General features: G+C 45.8%; 1 pseudogene; it reads right to left on the reverse strand.

Annotated features, from left to right (window-relative positions):
- Positions 1–2,257: 2,257 nt before the first annotated feature.
- Positions 2,258–5,582, reverse strand: LOC102124079 (tubulin beta-8 chain-like; annotated as a pseudogene).
- Positions 5,583–19,507: the final 13,925 nt, after the last annotated feature.

A 19,507-nucleotide genomic window follows, 5' to 3' on the forward strand; every position in this document is an offset into this window, starting at 1 on the left:
ACTCCAGCGTGCGTAAGGGCCCCTGCTCCACGTTGTTCCTATATCCAAGCCCAAGCTTGTTCAAGGCCTTCAGCAAATCCAAGCCTCCCTGAAATCCCTGCTGGGACCAAACTGAGCCCTATGACCCCCACTATACTGGTTAGCTGCCAGTCCCAGTCCCTGCTCCCTCCTGGGCCCCTGTCTATACAGTTCTGAAGTCCTATAAGAATGTTGAGATCCTAAGCTGACTCTCACCCAAGGTGGTAAACAACCAGGGGCAACCAGGGGCCACCAGGGGTAGAGAACATACCCAGAGCCTGTAGGCTTAGTGTCCTTCCCCCACTACCCGCCATGGTTGCCAGGCTGCAAGGGGGACTCCAGAAACTTGGGAAGCCCGGGCCTGCAGCTGGCATATGAAAAAGATGCCTGGAAGAACATCATTACCGTCCGTGAAGCCCCCAGATGGAACCAAGTAATCGGGAAATACATGGATGCCAAGCCTGACCCCCACTCAGACCCAGGTGGGAACTGCAGCAGTGACGCCCTCTCTGCCACTCTGGCTGTACCACTGGAGGGGGAACATCGGGCCCCATGTGAGTGGAGACATTGGGTGTGGGCAGAGTCCAGTGGTCACTGCAGGTGAACCTTCCCAACCAGATCCACGCAATGCCATCTCAGGCGGGTGTACGCCTGCGCTGGGCTGGGCTGAGCAAGGACACCCCTCGGAGGGTGACAGCCACTGAGGAAGGCGGTCACAGAGGCCCATTTTCCTGTTCTGAGAACAGGTTGGGGGAGTAGAGGGGAATCTCCCCCACCTCCCAGCTGCTTCCAGGAGCTACTTCAAGATGAGATACTCCCCTGCCTGCCTGTTCCCGTTTGGCCCAATGGGCCATTGCAAACATTCAGAGAACAAAAAGGAGCCTCACCCGTTTTCCCTGACACACCAGAGGCAGGTGGATAGGCCCAGGGGACCTGGGGTGGAACCCATAATGTCTGCCCATCCCCAGGCTACGCTGGCTTCATCTTTGTGTGATGGGGGTGGGGGGAATTACCAAGAGAACATCACACAGGCCATGGATGAGTTCTGCAAGAGCCAGGTAGAAGAGCACTGTCCTGGTGGTGCCCAGCACCCAGCTCACACACATCTCTTATTTGACAGCTTCCCCAAAGCAGGCCTTGAAGTCCAGGCTCCTTGAGAAGCCTGGGGAGGAGATTTTGCAGGGCTAAAGGGCCTATCCCCAAAGGTGCCGCCCTCACCAGTCTCATCCTGACAGTCTTGGGTTATTCTTGCCCTGAGATTTTGGAGTGGGGGACAGGGAGACAAGAGACAGTGTCAGTAGCCAACTTTCCAGAGAGCATCGGCCCTCCAGACTGGGGCGGGTCAGACCTCCACTGGGCATTTTTCTCCTCACTGGTTGCCATGTGGGGGAAACAGCACTTGTGAGCACCTGCCCGTCTCCTCAGGTCCTGCCCGGAAACCCCATCTGTGCCTTTGGAGAGAGACTGCCCCGAACACAGCCCCAGCAACTGCATCTGTGGCCTCCAGGGCTTAATCCCCTTCTCCATGGGGTTCAGTGCCTGTGAGTACACAGGGGGCTTGATTCCTGCCCTCTAGTCCCTGCCAGATACCCCATGCCCACCTCATTAAGAGAATGAGGCCACACGGACACACACAGGCCATCATGGTGAGGGGTGCCTGGGGCCCTACTTGCTCACTCTTCATTGCCGGCTCAGGGCCAGCTGTCTGGCCACATTCCTACCCTAAGGTGGGACGTTGAGGACATTGTCCACTGGGCTCACCGGCCACTTCTAAAGTTCCAGAAACAGAGGGCCAACTGGTCCCCTGGAAGTTCAGTACGTGGGATAAGCCAAGGCTCGCCTTCAGGAACAGGTTTCCTACCACGTAGCTGCCCAAAGCCCAGGGCAGCCTCAGGTTCACATGAAGCCTTCCTGCCATGTCCACAGCCCATGCTGACCCCTCCTGGAGCCACTGGAATGCTTGTTCCTGGGCATGTGATAAGCCCAAGACAGCTGCAGCCTTACAGGACCACTCTGCCCATCTGGCAGCGGCACCCAGAGGGCCAATAGAAAGAAGTAGGAGGTGAAACCAGATGCTCTAAGGATGCTTTATCAGGTAAAATCACATTCTATGAAAATGCTTTAAAGTGCAACAGGAAGAGATATAAAGACACAAAGAAAAAGTGCGTAGTGACACATGGCTATCAGAACACACTAAAGAATCCACACCGCTTCCCCCCTTTACCCAGAAAAGAAGCTTCTAGGCCACCTCCTCCTCAGCAGACTGCTCGAACTCCTCCTCCTCGGCGTGGTGTCCTGGCACTGCTGGTACTCTGCCATAAGATTTTTCACGTTGCTCTCGGCCTCAATAAATTCCATCTCATCCATGCCCTCGTATGTGTACCAGTGGAGAAAGGCCTTGCACCTAAACATGACTGTGAACTTCTCCATAATACGCTTGAAAAGCTCCCGGATGGCCATGGTGGTGTTGATACCAGTGGCTGATATTTCTAGCCCTTTGGGTGGGGTGTCACAGGCGGCTGTTTGTACATTGTGAGGGAGCCGATGAGCACAGTGGCTGCTGTTCTTTTGAAGATTGAGCATCTGCTCATCTACTTCCTTCATGGACATGCTATCTCTGAAAATGGCAGCCACCGTTAGGTAGCAGCCATGACGGGGGTCACAGGCAGCCATCACATTCTTAGCATCAAACATCTGCTGGATAAGTTCAACCACCGTCAGGGCCTGGTACTGCCGGCTGCCCCAGTTGGTCAGTGGAGCAAAGCTAGGCATGAAGAAGAGCAGCCGGGGAAATGGGACCATGTTCTTGGCCAGCTTGTGCAGGTCAGCATTCAGCTGGCCTGGGAAGCGCAGGCATGTGGTGACCCCACTCATGGTAGCAGCTACCAGGTGATTCAAGTCACCATAGAGTGTGGGCCGTTGTAGGGTTCTGGAACAAATATTGTACGGTGCTTTGTTATCAATACAAAAGGTTCCATGTGCATTTTCTATGAGCTGGTGGATTGAGAGGATGGCATTGTAGGGCCCCACTACGCTGTCTGACACCTTGGGCGAGGGCAGGACGCTGAATGTGTTTATGATCCTATCTGGGTACTTCCTGCATCTTACTGAGCAGAAGGGAACCCATCCCCCACCCAGGGAGTGGGCCAGCTGGAAACCCTGCAGGCAGTCACAGCTCTCAGCCTCCCGCCTCAGTGTCCAACCCCGACTCCATCAGCTGCTCACTTTCTGGATAGTACCCCGTGGCCCAGTTGTTCCCGGCCACACTCTGACCTGTAAGACAGTATAGCCAGTCACTCGACGGCCAGGTATACGCTCAGCAGTGGTCACTGCCACAATGCAAAAAAGGCCAAGTGTCATGCGTGAGGTGAAAGCACCATTCACCGTACACATGGAGCAGGTGGACCCCCTCCCCCAAAGTTACAGGACAGCAGCCTCCCCTGTTGGAAATTAAGCCAGTAAAGCACCAAAAGCAATAGCAACAAAAGCCAAAACTGACAAATGGGATCTGATTAAACTAAAGAGCTGCTGCACAGAAGAAACTGTCAGAGTGAGCAGACAACCTACAGAATGGGAGAACATTTTTACAATCTATCCATCTGACAAAGGGCTAATATCCAGAATCTACAAAGAATTTAAGTTTACAAGAAAAAAACAACCCCATCAAAAAGTGGGTAAAGGACATGAACAGACACTTCTCAAGACATTTATGCAGCCAACAAACATGAAAAAATGATCATCACTGGTCAGAGAAATGCAAATCAAAACCACAATGAGATACCATCTCACGCCAGTTAGAATGGCAATCATTAAAAAGTCAGGAAACAACAGGTGCTGGAGAGGATGTGGAGAAATAGGAACACTTTTACACTGTTGGTGGGACTGTAAACTAGTTCAACCATTGTGAATGACAGTGTGGCGATTCCTCAAGCATCTAGAACCAGAAAATACCATTTGACCCAGCAATCCCATTACTGGGTATATACCCAAAGGATTATAAATCATGCTGCTATAAAGACACATGCACACATGTTTATTGCGGCACTGTTCACAATAGCAAAGACTTAGAACCAACCCAAATGCCCATCAGTGATAGACTGGATAAAGAATGTGGCACATATACACCACGGAATACTATGCAGCCATAAAAAACGATGAGTTCATATCCTTCGCAGGGACATGAAGCTGAAAACCATGCTCAGCAAACTAACACAAGAACAGAAAACCGAACACTGCATATTCTCACTCATAAGTGGGAGTTGAACAATGAGATCACATGGACGCAGGGAGGGGAACATAACGCACAGGGGCTTGTCAGGGGGTGGGGAAAAGGGGAAGAGACAGCATTAGGAGAAATACCTAATGTAGATGACGGGTTGATGAGTGCAGCAAACCACCATGGCACGTGTGTACCAATGTAACAAACCTGCACGTTCTGCACATGTATCCCAGAACTTAAAGTATAATAAAAAATAAAAATTAAAAAAAGGAAAGAAATTAAGTCAGGAGCCAAACCTGAGACAGCCTAATAACAGACCTCCCTGCAGGGAGGTTACATCATTCCCAAGGAAAGCAGCAGCCACGGCCCCCACTCAGCTCCCTGCAGGGAGGTTACATCAGCAGCTCCTCTCCTCGGGCAGACACCTGGGCCTTCCTCCCAAAGCCCGTTGAGGAGAGGGAGATTGAGGACTCAGAGGATAGGAGGGTGTTGAGGGGCCCTGGCTCCACAGTTCTCACAGCCATGACCTTGGGGCACTCCTTGACTCTGAGCTGCCCTGGCTAAGGAGCCACACCCCAGTCTCTACCCACAACTCACCGAAAACGAAGTTGTCCAGCCTGAAGATCCGCCTGAAGGGCCCGGAGCGCACAGAGTTCAGAGTGCTCGGTTCCAGATCAACTAGCACAGCGCGAGGCACTTACCTGCCACCTGAGGGGGCGCAGAAGGGCATCAGCGAGGGGAGGGCCACTGTGCCCAGGAGGGCAGTGGGGGAAGGACTGGGGTCTCACCGCTGGCCTCGCACGTTGATACACTACAGCAGCAGGTCCCTGTCCCCGTGGTAGGTGCCAGCGGAGTCGATGGCACGTTCATCAGAGATCACCTCCCAGAACTGCAAGAGACACGAGGGGCCAGACTGGCCGGGGCTGAGTCAGGACAGAGAGCTGGAGGCTCCCCAGCCCCTCTCCCACCCCCTCCCCAGGCCACTGGGTCCCTGGGGGTCCGCCCTGGCCACCAGGCCAGCCTCCCAGCTCCACCGGGTCCGGGGCAGGGAGCCCAGGGGTGGCAATGCAGGGGCGCCGCCCCGCCACTGCCAGCAGCTTCCCGGGCCACCTGTCAGGTCCCCCCCACCCCGCCCGCCGCCAACCTTGACGCCGATTTGGTTCCCGCACTGCCCGGTCTGCCTCATGGCCAAGGCGGGACTAGGGTGGCAGGAGAAACGCGAGAAGGAGGAGCAGACAGACGCGCAATGACAGGGCCTGTGTTCCACCAACGCTGAAATAGCCCCGCGCCCACCTCCCCCAGCCTCGGGTTGGGCTCCCAGAATAAGCAGCAGCTTTACTTCCACACACCTGTGAATCCCTTGGCGTTTAATGTCTGTTGGAGAGCTCAGGTGACCTTGCCCTGGTCCTTTCCAGGCTGGGGAAAGCGGGTCAGCTGGAGAACTTCCTCCCACGTCTTTAGTAAGACTACATCCCTAGCTGAGCTGAAACTGAATTTTCCTCTCCTGTGGGAGGGGAAGCCTCGTGTTTCCATATTCACAGATTGCCTTCGCACCTGTCCTAGACTGAGGACGTATTTTGTAATTGATGAATCCTTTCATCTATTAGATCTGTGGTTAGAAAAGGCCTTCCATATGACTCAACAGGACTTACATAAGTTTTCCTTTGGAGCAGTTCAAACCTGCAGTAAGCTATGGGTGTTAGGGATAGTCATGCCTCTGACTTAGCTAGAGTCTTTAGAGTATGACTAGTACTTTCACCTGTCCAGAGGGCCGTGGTCTCCACGAAGAGTGAAGGTGATGTTGGATTCCTAAAGCTGAGGATAGGTGTTGGGATACACCTGCTGTGAAAGATGGGCCACTGTCACTTTGCAGGCTTTTAGATGACCCAAACTGAGGAATTATTTCTTCCAGTAAACACTTTTCAGATAGGGTGGGGAATGCCTCGATCTAACCAGTGAAGGTATCAGTGAGCATTAGCAAATATTTGAATCCCCTGCAGAAAGGGTTGTGAGTAAATTAGAGTCGCCAGTCCTCACCTGGCTAGGTTCCTCAGTATTGGACAGGTTTAACTGGAGGAGTAGAAAATTGCTGGCTGTTTGGGTTGTTTCAGGCACAGAGCTTACAGGGCTGAGTCATCTGTTTTAGTGTCTTGAAAAGATTCATCCCCACAAACGAATGAGACATTCACTGAAACAAAGAATCCTTCTAGGGTGAAAAGCATCATGAAAGTGGTGAATTACTTTCCTATGATTGGTACTCGGCATTAGTAATTTATTACCATCAGTCAGCCAGCCAGAGGGGCCCTGGACTAAACTGCAATCCCTGGCCCGGCTTAGTTCTTCAGAGAATTCTGGCCCAGCTCTATGTGTGCTGACCAGCGTGCCCATCAGCTTCATTGCCCCTTTCAGTGCAGTGGCCTTGGCTGCCGCATCTGTGAGAGCATTTCCTTTTACATGGTCAGTCTCTCTTTTGATGTCATCTGCAGCGAATTGTAGTCACTTTTTTTTTTTTTTTTTTTTTTTGACAGCAAAGCAGCATTCTAACAAACTCAAAACCTGAGTGATATTGTCTGGAAAAGCCCTCGGTGGTCAGGAGTCCCTACCCATTCCAAATTGCAGCATAAGCACGAAACGCTAAAATATCACACTTGGAATCAGTGTGAATGTTAACTTTTAAATCCCTTCCCAACTGCAGGGCTCTAGTAAGTTCAATTAACTCAGCTTTGAGCTGACGTAGAGGCCAGCAAGGTTTGTGCCTTGATTCTCTTGTGCTGACTAATGATAGCATATGTAGCGCTCCTGTTTCCCCGATGCATAAAACAGCTTGCATCTGTTAACCACTCTTCCTTGGGATGGTCAAGGGGCTCATCTCTCTTCAGTCTGGCCTGCTAGAATAACTTTGTTTCATAACCTGTGACATGGTTTGGCCGTGTCCCCATTCAAATCTTATGTTCGGTTGTAGCTCCCGTAATCCCCATGCATTGTGGGGGGGACCCAGTGGGAGGTCATTGAATCGGGGGTGGGTCTTTCCCATGCTGGCCTCATGACAGTGAATAAGCCTCATGAGATCCGATGGTTTTTTTTGTTTTGCTTTGTTTTGCTTTTTTGAGACACAATCTTGCTCTGTTGCCCAGGCTGGTGTGCAGTGGTGCCATCTCAGCTTAATGCTATCTGTCTCCTGGGTTCAAGTGATTCTCCTGTCTCAGTCCCCCGAGTAGCTGGGATTACAGGCGCCACCACCATGCCTAGCTAATTTTTGTATTTTCAGTGGAGACAGGGTTTCACCATGTTGGCCAGGCTGGTCTCGAACTCCTGACTTCAGGTGACCCACCCTCCTCGGCCTCCCAGAGTGCTGGGATTACAGCTGATGGTTTTATTTTATTTTATTTATTTATTTATTTATTTATTTATTTATTTATTTATGTTTTTTTGCTTTAAGTCTCTTTATTATTGTAGAATTTAGTTACTTTTATTCTAAAGTAGAGATAATGCAGTTTTGCCTTTTTATTTTTTTATTTTTTTTATTATACTTTAAGTTCTAGGGTACATGTTCATAACGTGCAGTTTTGTTACATACGTATACTTGTGCCATGTTGGTGTGCTGCACCCATCAACTCGTCAGTACCCATCAACTTGTCATTTACATCAGGTATAACTCCCAATGCAACCCCTCCCCCCTCCCCCCTCCCCATAATAGGCCCCAGAAGGGGAGTTTCCCTACACAAACTCTTGTGCCTGCTGCCATCTAAGATGTGACTTTGTTCCCCATTTGCCTTCTGCCGTGATTGTGAGGCCTCCCCAGCCATGTGAAATTGTGAGTCAATTAAATCTCTTTCCTTTATAAATTACCCAGCCTCATTTGTCTTTATTAGCAGCATGAGAACAGACTAATACAACCTGTGTGCCAGAAAGGCTGGGAGCACCTATGGACTCTGGCAGATAAGTGGCTGGGTTTATGGTTTGGCAGACTTTAAGGGTTATGTCTGGAGTGTCTAGCAATAAGGCCTGATACTTTAATAAATGTTCCCCTATTATCCACTGGTGCCCTTTAGCTTCTAGGACCACCTTCCCTTGGTGTGGGGTCCAAAACCTTTAGGGGCTATCCTGATGTTAGTTTGTTAGCTTTGCCTACTAGGAAAGTTGTAGCAGCAACAGCTCTAAGACATCTAGGTCACTCTGAGGCCACCTGGTCTATCTGCTTAGAAAAGGAGGCTGCTGGCCTTGGAATGTTCCCCCGTTTGGGGACAAGATTACCCAAAGCCTATGCCTTGCTTTTTGGCCACATAAAGAAAAAATGGTTCATCCAACTTGGGGACTCCCAAGGCTGCAGCAGAGCCCAATTTCTCTTTGAGAGTGTCGAAGGTTTGCTTGCAGTTCTCATTACGTTCAAAAATCTCTAAATCTTTCCCTTTTAGTGTATTATATAAAGGCTTGGCTACATGTCCAGATCTGGGCACCCATAAGCAGCAGTACCCAGCCATCCCCTAAAAAGGTCCACAGTCCTTTGTTGGACTGGGACTCGTGGATGACTAAAAGACTTTTTTTTCCTTCTAGGGATGTTGATCAGTTCCAGGGGTTAAGACAAATTCCAAGTGTTTGAGTCTTTGAGTAAAAATCTGAGCCCTGTATGCGATACCCTATATCTCCTAGTTCCCAGGAAATTTATCAGTTTAACAGTATTATTATCCAAGTCTTCTTTAGTTGGGCTAGCAATGACCAAGTCATCTACATACTGAATAATTGTGCCCCTTTGCAGTGTAGATTTCTTAAGTCCTTAGCTAGAGCATTTTCAAATAAGTGGGGGCTATCCCAGAACCCTTCAGAGAGGACTGTCCAGGTGCGTTTTGAGGCTGAATGAGTATCTGGATCAGTCCATTCAAAGGCAAACATATTGTGAATCTGGATGCATTGAGACGCAGAAAAATGCATTCTTCACATCTAAGAATGTAAACCAGTTTTCACATCCCTGGGACTTGGGTAAGGATTGGGGACAATGAGGTGTATGGAGACAACAACTGCATTTATTAATCCTCTGAGATTTCTGACAAATCTGTACTTGCCATTAGGCTTTTAATCTGGTAACATGGGAGTATTATAAGGAGACTCTCATGGCCTTAATAAGTCATATGGCAAAAATTTGGCAATGAGGGGTTGAATTGCCCCTCATGCTTCTTACCTTAAAGTGTACTGTCTCTTCTGATGTTAAGGAGCACTAGGCTGAAGTTGGATTTGAATGGGGGAGGTGTTAGTGCATTTCCCAGAGCCGGCGTGGCCCAAACCTCAGAATTTACTTGAGACAACACCTCAGGTGGTAAATGTGACAGCTCATTCTTAACTTATTTTTTTCCCCTGAGGGGTCAGGAACAAAAGTAACACTTTCTCTGCTTTATAATCTGTGAAGGTCACCATGGCTTGGACACCTGAGTCAATAAATCTCTCCCCAGTAAGAGGTCAACCAGCCAGAGGGGTAGAGGGGTCAATATGAGATTTGAGTGGGGACACAAAGCCTAACCATATCATGTAGCTATTAATCCCTTTTCAGATGAGTAATTTACAAATATTTTCTCCCATTTTTGGGGTTTTCTCTTCACTTTGTTGATTGTTTCCTTCACTGTTAAAAAAAAAAAAAAAAAAAAAAAAAGCTTTCTGACTTGCTGTAATCCCATTTGTCCATGTTTGCTTTGGTTGTCTGTGTTTATGGGGCATTATTTAAGAAACGTTTGCCCAAACCTGTGCCCTAGAGGGCTTTCCCAGTGTTTTCTTGTAAAAGTTTGATAGTTTGAGGTGTTAAGTTTAAGTCTTTAATCTATTTTAATTTCTTTTTTTTTATGTGGCAAAAAATAGGGTTCTAGTTTCATTCTTCTGCCTATGGCTTGCCAGTTTTTCCAGCCCTATTTATAGTGAAGAAACTGTCTTATTTTTCATTGTATGTTCTTGGCACTTTTGTTGAAAAGTTTACTGTAGGTGTTTGGGTTTGTTTCTGGGTTCTCTAGTCCACTGAAATTGTCTTTATGTCTGTTTTTATGCTAGTGTCATGACATTTTAATTACTGTAGCTCAGTAGTATAATCTGAAGCCAGGTAATGGGATTCCTCCAGTTTTGTTTTATTTACTCAGCATAGCTTTGGCTATTATGGTGTTTTGTGGTTCCATATAAATTTCAGAATTCTTTTTTCTATTTCTGTGAGGAATGCCATTGTTATTTTGATAAGGATGGCATGAAATCTATAGATTGCTTTGAATTGTATGGACATTTTTAAAATACTGATTCTTCCAATCTGTGAACATGGAAATATCTTTTCATTTTTTGTATCCTCTTTCATTTCTTTTTTTGTTTGTTTGTTTGAGACGGAGTCTCACGCTGTTGCCCAGGCTGGAGTGCAGTGGCGCGATCTCGGCTCACTGCAAGCTCCGCCTCCCGGGTTCCCGCCATTCTCCTGCCTCAGCCTCCTGAGTAGCTGGGACTACAGGCGCCCGCCACCGCGCCCGGCTAATTTTTTGTATTTTTAGTAGAGACGGGGTTTCACTGTGGTCTCGATCTCCTGACCTTGTGATCCGCCCGCCTCGGCCTCCCAAAGTGCTGGGATTACAGGCTTGAGCCACCACGCCTGGCCTTCTTTTATCAGTGTTTTTTAGTTTTAATTGTTGAGAACTTTCATTTCTTTGGTTAATTCCCACACATTTTATTTGTGGCTATTGCAAATAGGATTACTTTTTTTAATTCTTTTTCAGTTTGTTGACTGTCAGCAGATAGAAATCCTACTGATTTGTATATATTGATTTTGTAATCTGCAAATTTACTCAATTTATTAGTTCTAATAGTTTTTTTGGTAGATATATTAGGCCATTGTCGCACTCTTATAAAGAAATAATCTGAGACTGGGTAATTTATAAAGAAAAGAGGTTTTACTGGCTCATAGTTCTACAGACTGTACAGAAAGCATAGCACTGGTTTCTGCTTCTGGGGAAGCCTCTGACAGCTGACAATCAAGGCGAAAGATAAATCTGGTGTTTGCACATCACATGGTAAGTGAGAGGGCCAGAGGTGGGGAGTCCTACACACTTTTAAATGACCAGCTCTCATGAAAACTTACTATTGTGAGGTGTCACCAAAGGAAATGATACCAAACAGTTCGCAGAAATCCTGTCCTCATGATTCAATCACCTCCCCACTTAACCCACCTCCAACATTGAAGATTACATTGCAATATGAGATTTTGGTGGGAACACACACCCAAACTATATCATTTTGCCCTTGGCCATTCCAAATCTCATATCCTTCTCATTTTTCAAACTACAATCATGACCTCCTAATAATCCCCAAGGTCTTAACTCCTTTCAGCCTTTACTCGAAAGTTGAAAGTCTCATCTAAGACAAAGCTAGTTTCTTCCTCCTATAAGCCTGGAAAATGAAAAACAAGTTAGGTACTTCCAAGATATAAAGGGAGTATAGACATTGGGTAAATACTCCTATTCTAAAAGGAAGAAATCAGCCAAAAGCAAGAGGCCGCAGGACCCACGCAAGTCTGAAACCCAGAAGGGCAGTTATTGAATTATAAGGCTCCAAAATAGTTATATTTTTCTCTTTGTCCCATTTCCAGGGTACACTAATGCCTTGGGAAGGTCTGACCTTGTGGCTCTGCATGGTTCAGCCCCCACAGCTGCTCTCATGGGCTGGTATTGTGTGCCTCTGGTTTTTCCAGGTGCAGGGTGCAAGCTGTAGCTAGATCCACCATTCTGGGGTCTAGAGGACTATGATTCTCTCCTCATAGATCTACTAGGCCATGCCCCAGTGGGAAGCCTGTGTGGGGGCTATAACCCCACATTTCTTCTCTGCATTGTTTTAGTAGAGGTTCTCCATGAGAGCTCCATGAGAGCATCCCTGCAGCATGCTTCTGCCTGGACACCCAGGCTTTTGCCTACATCCTTTGAATAAAGGTGGAGGCTCCCAAGTCTCAACTCTTGTATTTTGTACACCCATAGGCCTAACACCACATGGAAGCTATCAAGGCTTATGGCTTGCACCCTCTGAAGCAGTGACTGGAGTTGTAACTGGGCCAATTTGACCTATATCTGGAGCTGGAGCAGTGACCAGGATGCAGGGAGCCATGTCCCAAGGCTACCCAATGCAGCAGGGTCCTAGCCCTGATCCCGGAAATTATTCTCTTCTTTTAGGCCTCAGGGCCTGTGATGGGGGGCTGCCTCTAGATTTCTAAAATGCCTTGAGTCCTCTTTCCCATTGTCTTGGCTATCAACACTTGCTTTTGTTTAATTATGCAAATATCTCTAACAAGTGGTTGTTCCACAGCCTGCTTGAGTTCCTCTCTTATAAAAGCTTTTTATTTTTCTGCCACATGGCTAGGCTGCAAAGTATTCAAGCTTTTACACTATGATTCCCTTGTAAATACAAGTTACAGCTTATTTTTTTGCTCCAAGATGTGAGCATAGATTGTTAGAAGCAGTTAGGCCACATCTCGAATGCTTTGCTGCTTAGACATTTCTTCCATCAGAAACCCTAAATCATCACTTTCAAGTTCAAACTTTTATATATCCCTAGGGCATGAAAGCAATTCATCCAACAACTTTGATAAGACGTAACAGGCATGACCTTTGCTTCAGTCCCAATAAGTTTCTCATTTTCATCTGAGACCTCCTCAGCCCAGCCTTCACTCTCCAGATCACTATCAGTATTTTGGTCACAGCTATTCAACCAGTCTCTAAGAAAATCTCCACTTTACCTCATTTTTCTGTCTTCTTCTGAGCTCCAAAACTCACACCTGTAATCCCAGCACTTTGAGAGGCCGAGGCAGACAGATTACTTGAGGTCAGGAGTTTGAGACCAGCTCAGCCAACATGCTGAAACTCCATCTCTACTAAAAATACAAAAATTAGCCTGGTGTAGTGGCAGGCACCTATAATCCCAGCTACTCGAGAGGCTGAGGCAGGAGAATCATTTGAACCCCAGAGGAGGAGGTTGCAGTCAGCTGAGATCGCGCCACTGCATTCCAGCCTGGGTGACAGAGCAAGACTCCATCAGAAAGAAGAAAGAGAGAGAGAGAGAGGAAGAAGAAGAAGAAGGAGAAGGAGAAGGAGAAGGAGAAGGAGAAGAGAAAGAAAGAAAGAAAGAAAGAAAGAAAGAAAGAAAGAAAGAAAGAAAGAAAGAAAGAAAGAAAGAAAGAAAGAAAGAAAGAAAGAAAGAAAGAAAGGAAGGAAGGGAAAGAAAGAGAGAGAGAGAAAGAAAGAAAGAGGAAAAGAAAGAGAAAGGAAGGAAAAAGGGAGGGAGAGAGAAAGAAAGAAAGAAAGAAAGAAAGAAAGAAAGAAAGAAAGAAAGAAAGAAAGAAAAGAAAGAAAGAGAAAGAAAGAAAGAGAAAGAAAAGGAAAGAGAGAAAAGGAAGGAAAAGAAAAGGAAGGGAGGGAGAGAGGGAAAGAAAGAAAGAGAAAGAAATAAAGAGAAAAAAAGAAATAAAGAGAAAGAAAGGAAGGAAGAAAGGGAGAAAGAGAGAGAAAAGGAAGGAAGGGAGGGAGAGAGGGAGGGAGGAAGGAAGGAAGAAAGGAAGGAAGGAAGGAAGGAAGGAAGGAAGGAAGGAAGGAAGGAAGGAAGGAAGGAAGGAAGGAAGGAAGGGAAGGAAGGGAGGGAAATTCCATATTCTTGTGATATTGGAGCATGTGCTTACAGATCTCATCTTACTGAACAGAACATAGACCACTTTGAATGTCATAGAACTTGAGAGGTAAATCACATGTGGTACAAATTATGCCCCAGATATGGGCAATAGGACCATGTTACGATGTGTGGTATTTTAAATTTAGTTTGCCAATTATGAAATGTAGACTCTATTTCTTTCATTGAAAGATATTTAAAATTTAACTATAATTTACAAGATGAACTGTTCAAACTGATGACAAATTTGGGAAGAAATGCTCTGCTCAGGCAACAGCACCCACAGCGCATGAGGCCCCGAGGCATTTCCTCCCATGACCTGCATATCTCTCCCAGCAGGCTCTCTGCCCTTGTCCTCCATGCTTCACCAAACTGTCTTTCCTATTCCTTCAAGAAAGGAGGTCTGTCTGTTGTACAAACATGGCAATATGGGATTGGAAAAGAATATTTTAGTCTTTACATCAGGTGGTAGTGTCTGCGTATGATGAAGCGGTCTAGCCTGAGATTCTGCATTTTTTATTCTTTTTTTAAGATTCTACTTTTTTGTTTTGTTTTGTTTTTTTGCTGGAAGACAATTCATTCTGAAGATTCTACATTTTTAACAAGCTCCCACATGATGCTGGTGTTACTGTTCTGTGAACTACAGTTGGAACAGCTCACTACGAGACAATTGCTTCTTCTTATTTCACTGAGAAAAATAGAAACAACAAAAAAAAATTTTACGCACTCTTACCACTAAATCGACTCACGCACCCACTTGCATTGTGTTCATATGTTCTGCATTCCCTCCTTTTCTACGGGTAAATTATGTTCTTATTGAAAACCAACTACTTGGGAGGCTGAGGCAGCAGAATCAATTGAGCCCAGGAATTTGAGACAAGCCTGGGCAATACAGTGAAACTCCATCTCAAAAACAGATTTTTTTTTTTTTGAGGTGGAGTTTTGCTCTTGTCACCCAGACTGTAGTGCAATGGCATGATCTCAGCTCACTGCAACCCTCCTGGGTTCAAGGAATTTTCCTGTCTCAGCCTCCCAAGTAGCTGGGATTACAGGCTCCCACCACCACACCTGGCTAATTTTTGTATTTTTAGTAGAGACAGGGTTCACCATGTTGGCCAGGCTGGTGTCAAACTCCTGACTTCAGGTGATCCACCTGCTTCAGCCTCCCAAAGTGCTGGGATTACAGGCGTGAGCCACCATGCCCAGCCAAAAAAGAATTATTTTAATCAAAAAAAAAAACATACCCACTTGTGAGAAAGATCCCAATTCCTTCCTTCTGTCTCAAGAACATCACTCCAAGATTTGTTCTCACCACTTTCCATATCAGTTTCCCTCTCTTTACTGTAACATTCTCGTTAGCATTAAAATATGCTGTAATAGGCCAGGCACGGTGGCTCATGCCTGTAATCCCAGCACTTTGGGAGGCCAAGATAGGAGGATCACGAGGTCAGGAGTTTGAGACCAGCCTGGCTAACATGTGAAACCCGTCTCTACTAAAAATACAAAAAATTAGCTGGGCGTGGTGGCAGGTGCCTGTAATCCCAGCTACTTGGGAGGCTGAGGCAAGAGAATCACTTGAACCCGGGAGGCAGAGGTTGCAGTGAGCTGAGATCACGCCATTACACTCCAGCCCAGGTGACAGTGTGAAACTCTGTCTCAAAAAAATAAAAGAAAGGAAAATAAAAAGAGAAAAAAGCATACATATATATATACACACACGCACATATATACACACACATATATATATACACACACACATATATATACACACACACACATATATATACACACACATATATATATATACACACACATATATATACACACACACACATATATATACACACACACATATATATACACACACACATATATATACACACACACATATATATACACACACACATATATACACACACACATATATATATATGCTGTAATAATTCATTCTTAAGAAAACAGACACTTTATCAGCAGTGTTTAGGCAAAGAAAAAAGAAACTGTAAAAAGGTAAAAGGAACAGGAAAAAGGAAAACGAGCAACAACAGAAAGACCGTCTCTCCTACCCACAGCCTCAGCCAGGTATCTCCCTCATTTCACTGTTTCCTTTGATTGCAAAACTCTTCCAGAGAATTTCCTATTTCATCTGTAATTTTTCTCCTCCGATTCTCCCTTCAACGGACCCTAATCAGTCTGTTATCCTCTCCACTCCAACCAGACAGCTCTTGGAAGGCTCATAGTGACTTGCGCATTGTTAGAGTTCGTGTTCAATTCTCAGCCACATTTCACATGATCTTGCAGAAGCATGTGCCCCTGCCAACCACTCCCTCCTCTGAAAACACTGTCACCTTTGGGCTTTTGGGTTACTACCATCATTTGGTTTTTCTCCTTCTCAGACTTCTTTATGGTTCCTTCTCATTTCACCAGTCTCTTCATTTCAGAAAGCTCCAGAGCTCAGATCTTGGCTCTCTTCTTTTTCCTTTCTATGTTCACTCTTCTATGGTATGCGGCGATATGCTACTGACTCCCCACAATGTGTCTTCTGACCAGACCCCTCCATTGAACTATGGGCCTGCTTACACCACGTGCGAACTTACATGCCTAATAGCTAAGCCAAAGGTAACATGTCTAAAGCTTCGAAACCCATCATAAATTAATCCACGCCGCTTCAGAGAGGGTGCTGAGTGATGCCAAGCAATCCTAGAAGAGAACATTCACGACCAAGATGTCCTATTATTGATTAAAGGGAAAAAAAAAAAAAAGAGGCGGGCGCAGTGGCTCACATCTGTAATCCCAACACTCTGGGAGGCCAAGGTAGGCAGATCATGAGGTCAGAAGTTTGAGACCAGCATGGCCAACATGGTGAAACCTCATCTCCACTAAAAATACAAAATTAGCTGGGCTTGGTGAGGCATGCCTGTAATCCCAGTTACTCGGGAGGTTGAGGCATGAGAATCGCTTGAATCCAGGAGGTAGAAGTTGCAGTGAGCCAATATGGTGCCACGGCACTCCAGCCTGGGAGACAGAGCAAGACTTTGTCTCAAAAATAATAATAATAATAATAATAAATAAAGTCCCTTTTTCCTAAATTAAAAAAAAAAAGGCACCTTAATCAAGACAGTGTGGTATTTGTGAAGAAACAGACAAAAACATCAATGAAACAGAATAGAGAGCTCAGAAATAGATCCACATAAATAGAGTTAACTAATCTTTAACAAAGAAGCAAAGGCAGTACAGTGAAGAACAGATTGTCTTTTCAACAAATGGTACTGGAACAACTGAACACCCACATGCAAAAATCTAGACACAGACCTACATTCTTTATAAAAGTTAACTCAAAATGAATAATAGGTCTAATTGTAAAATGTAAAACCATAAAACTCCTAGAAGATAATATAGGAGAAAATCTAGATGGCCTTGGTGTTTGGTAATGACTTTTTTTTTTTTTTTTTTTTTTGAGATGGAGTCTTGCTCTGTCGCCCAGGTTGGAGTGCGGTGGTGTCACCTCCGCTCACTGCAACCTCCGCCTCCCGGGTTCAAGTGATTCTCCTGCCTCAGCCTCCCAAGTAGCTGCGATTACAGGAACGTGCCATCATGCCCCTCTAATTCTTCTATTTTTAGTAGAGACTAAGTTTTGCCATGTTGGTCAGGCTGGTCTCGAACTCCTGATCTTGTGATCTGTCTGCCTCGGTCTTCCAAAGTCCTGCGATTACAGGCGTGAGTCACCATGCCTAGCCCTTGGTGAAGACTTGTTAGGCACAATACCAAAATCACAATTCATGAAAGAACTGATAAGCTATACTTTATCAAATGAAAAATTTTGCTTTATGACAGACACTGTCAACAGAATGAAAAGACAAGTCATAGACTAGAGAAAATATTTGCAAAAGACACGTCTGATAAAGGAATGTCATTCAAAGTATAAAAAAAACTCTTAAAACTCAACAATAAGAAATCAGACAGGCGGGGCATGATGGCTCATGCCTGTAATCCCACCACTTTGGGAGGCTAAGGCAGGTGGATCACTTGAAGGCCACTAGTTTGAGACAAGCCTGGTCAACTTGGTGAAACCCCGTCTCTACTAAAAATATAAAAATTAGCCAGAGGTGGTGGCAGGTGCCTGAAATCCCAGCTACTTAGGAGGCTGAGACACGAGAATTACTTGAACCCGGGAGGTGGAAGTTGCAGTGAGCCTAGATCGCACCACCGCATTCCAGCCTGAGCAACAGAGTGAGACTGTCTGTGTCTCAAAAAAGAAGTCAGACCACCCCACTGAAAATGGTGTTAAGTTACTTTTCAGAAAAAAGAAACTTGCAGAAGACCTTAATAAACACCTCACCAAAGAAGATATACAGGGAGCAGAAAGCATCTGAAAAGATACCCCATATCATGTGTCGTCAGGGAAATGCAATTGAAAACAGCAATGAACTACCACTACACATCTGTGACATTGACCAAAATCTGGAACACTGGCAACACCAAAGACTGAGCAGAATGTGGAACAGCAGGAACTCTCTCATTCATTGTTAGTGGGAATGCAAAATGGTTCAGCTACTTTAGAAGACAGTTTGGCTGTTTCGTAGAAAACTAAATATATTCTTTTTTTTTTTTTTTTTTTGTTAAGACAGAGTCTTGCTTTGTCGCCCAGCCTGGAGTACAGTGGCCGGATCTCAGCTCACTGCAAGCTCCGCCTCCCGGGTTCCCGCCATTCTCCTGCCTCAGCCTCCTGAGTAGCTGGGACTACAGGCGCCCGCCACCTCGCCCGGCTAGATTTTTGTATTTTTTAGTAGAGACAGGGTTTCACTGTGTTAGCCAGGATGGTCTCGATCTCCTGACCTTGTGATCCGCCCGTCTCGGCCTCCCAAAGTGCTGGGATTACAGGCTTGAGCCACCGCGCCCGGCCCGAAAACTAAATATATTCTTACCATAGGATCCAACAATTGCACTCTTTGGAGTTTACCCAAAGGAGTTGAAAACTTATGTCCACACAACAACCAGCACACGGATGTTTAGAGCAGCTTTGTTTATAATTGCCAAAACTTGGAAACAACCAAGATGTTTTTCAGTAAGTGAATGAAAAATAAGCAGTGGTACAGTCAGTACTAAAAATAAATGAGTTATACAACCGTGAAAGACTTTTTTTTTTTTTTTTTTGAGGTGGAGTCTCTCTGTGTCACCCAGGCTGGAGTGCCTTGGCACCATTTTGGCTCACTGCAACCTCCACCTCCTGGATTCAAGTGATTCCTACACCTCAGCCTTCAGAGTAACTGGGATCACAGGCGCCTGCCACCACACCCAGCTAATTTTTTTTTTTTTTTTTTTTGTATTTTTAATAGAGACGGGGTTTCACCATGTTGGCCAGGCTGGTCTTGAACTTCTGACTTCAAAAGATCCGCCCCCCCTCAGCCTCCGAAAGTGTTGAGATTACAAACGTGAGCCACCACACCCAGCCTCCATGGAGAAATTTTAAACTTACATTACAAAGTGAAATAAACCAATCTGAAAATGCGGTATACTGTATGATTGCAACTACAAGACGTTCTGCGAAGAACAAAACTATGGAAACAGTAAAAAAAAAAAAATCAGTCGTTGCCATGGATTGGGGGCAGA

Source organism: Macaca fascicularis, chromosome 1 (genome assembly GCF_037993035.2).
Source record: "Macaca fascicularis isolate 582-1 chromosome 1, T2T-MFA8v1.1".
Classification (NCBI taxonomy): domain Eukaryota; kingdom Metazoa; phylum Chordata; class Mammalia; order Primates; family Cercopithecidae; genus Macaca; species Macaca fascicularis.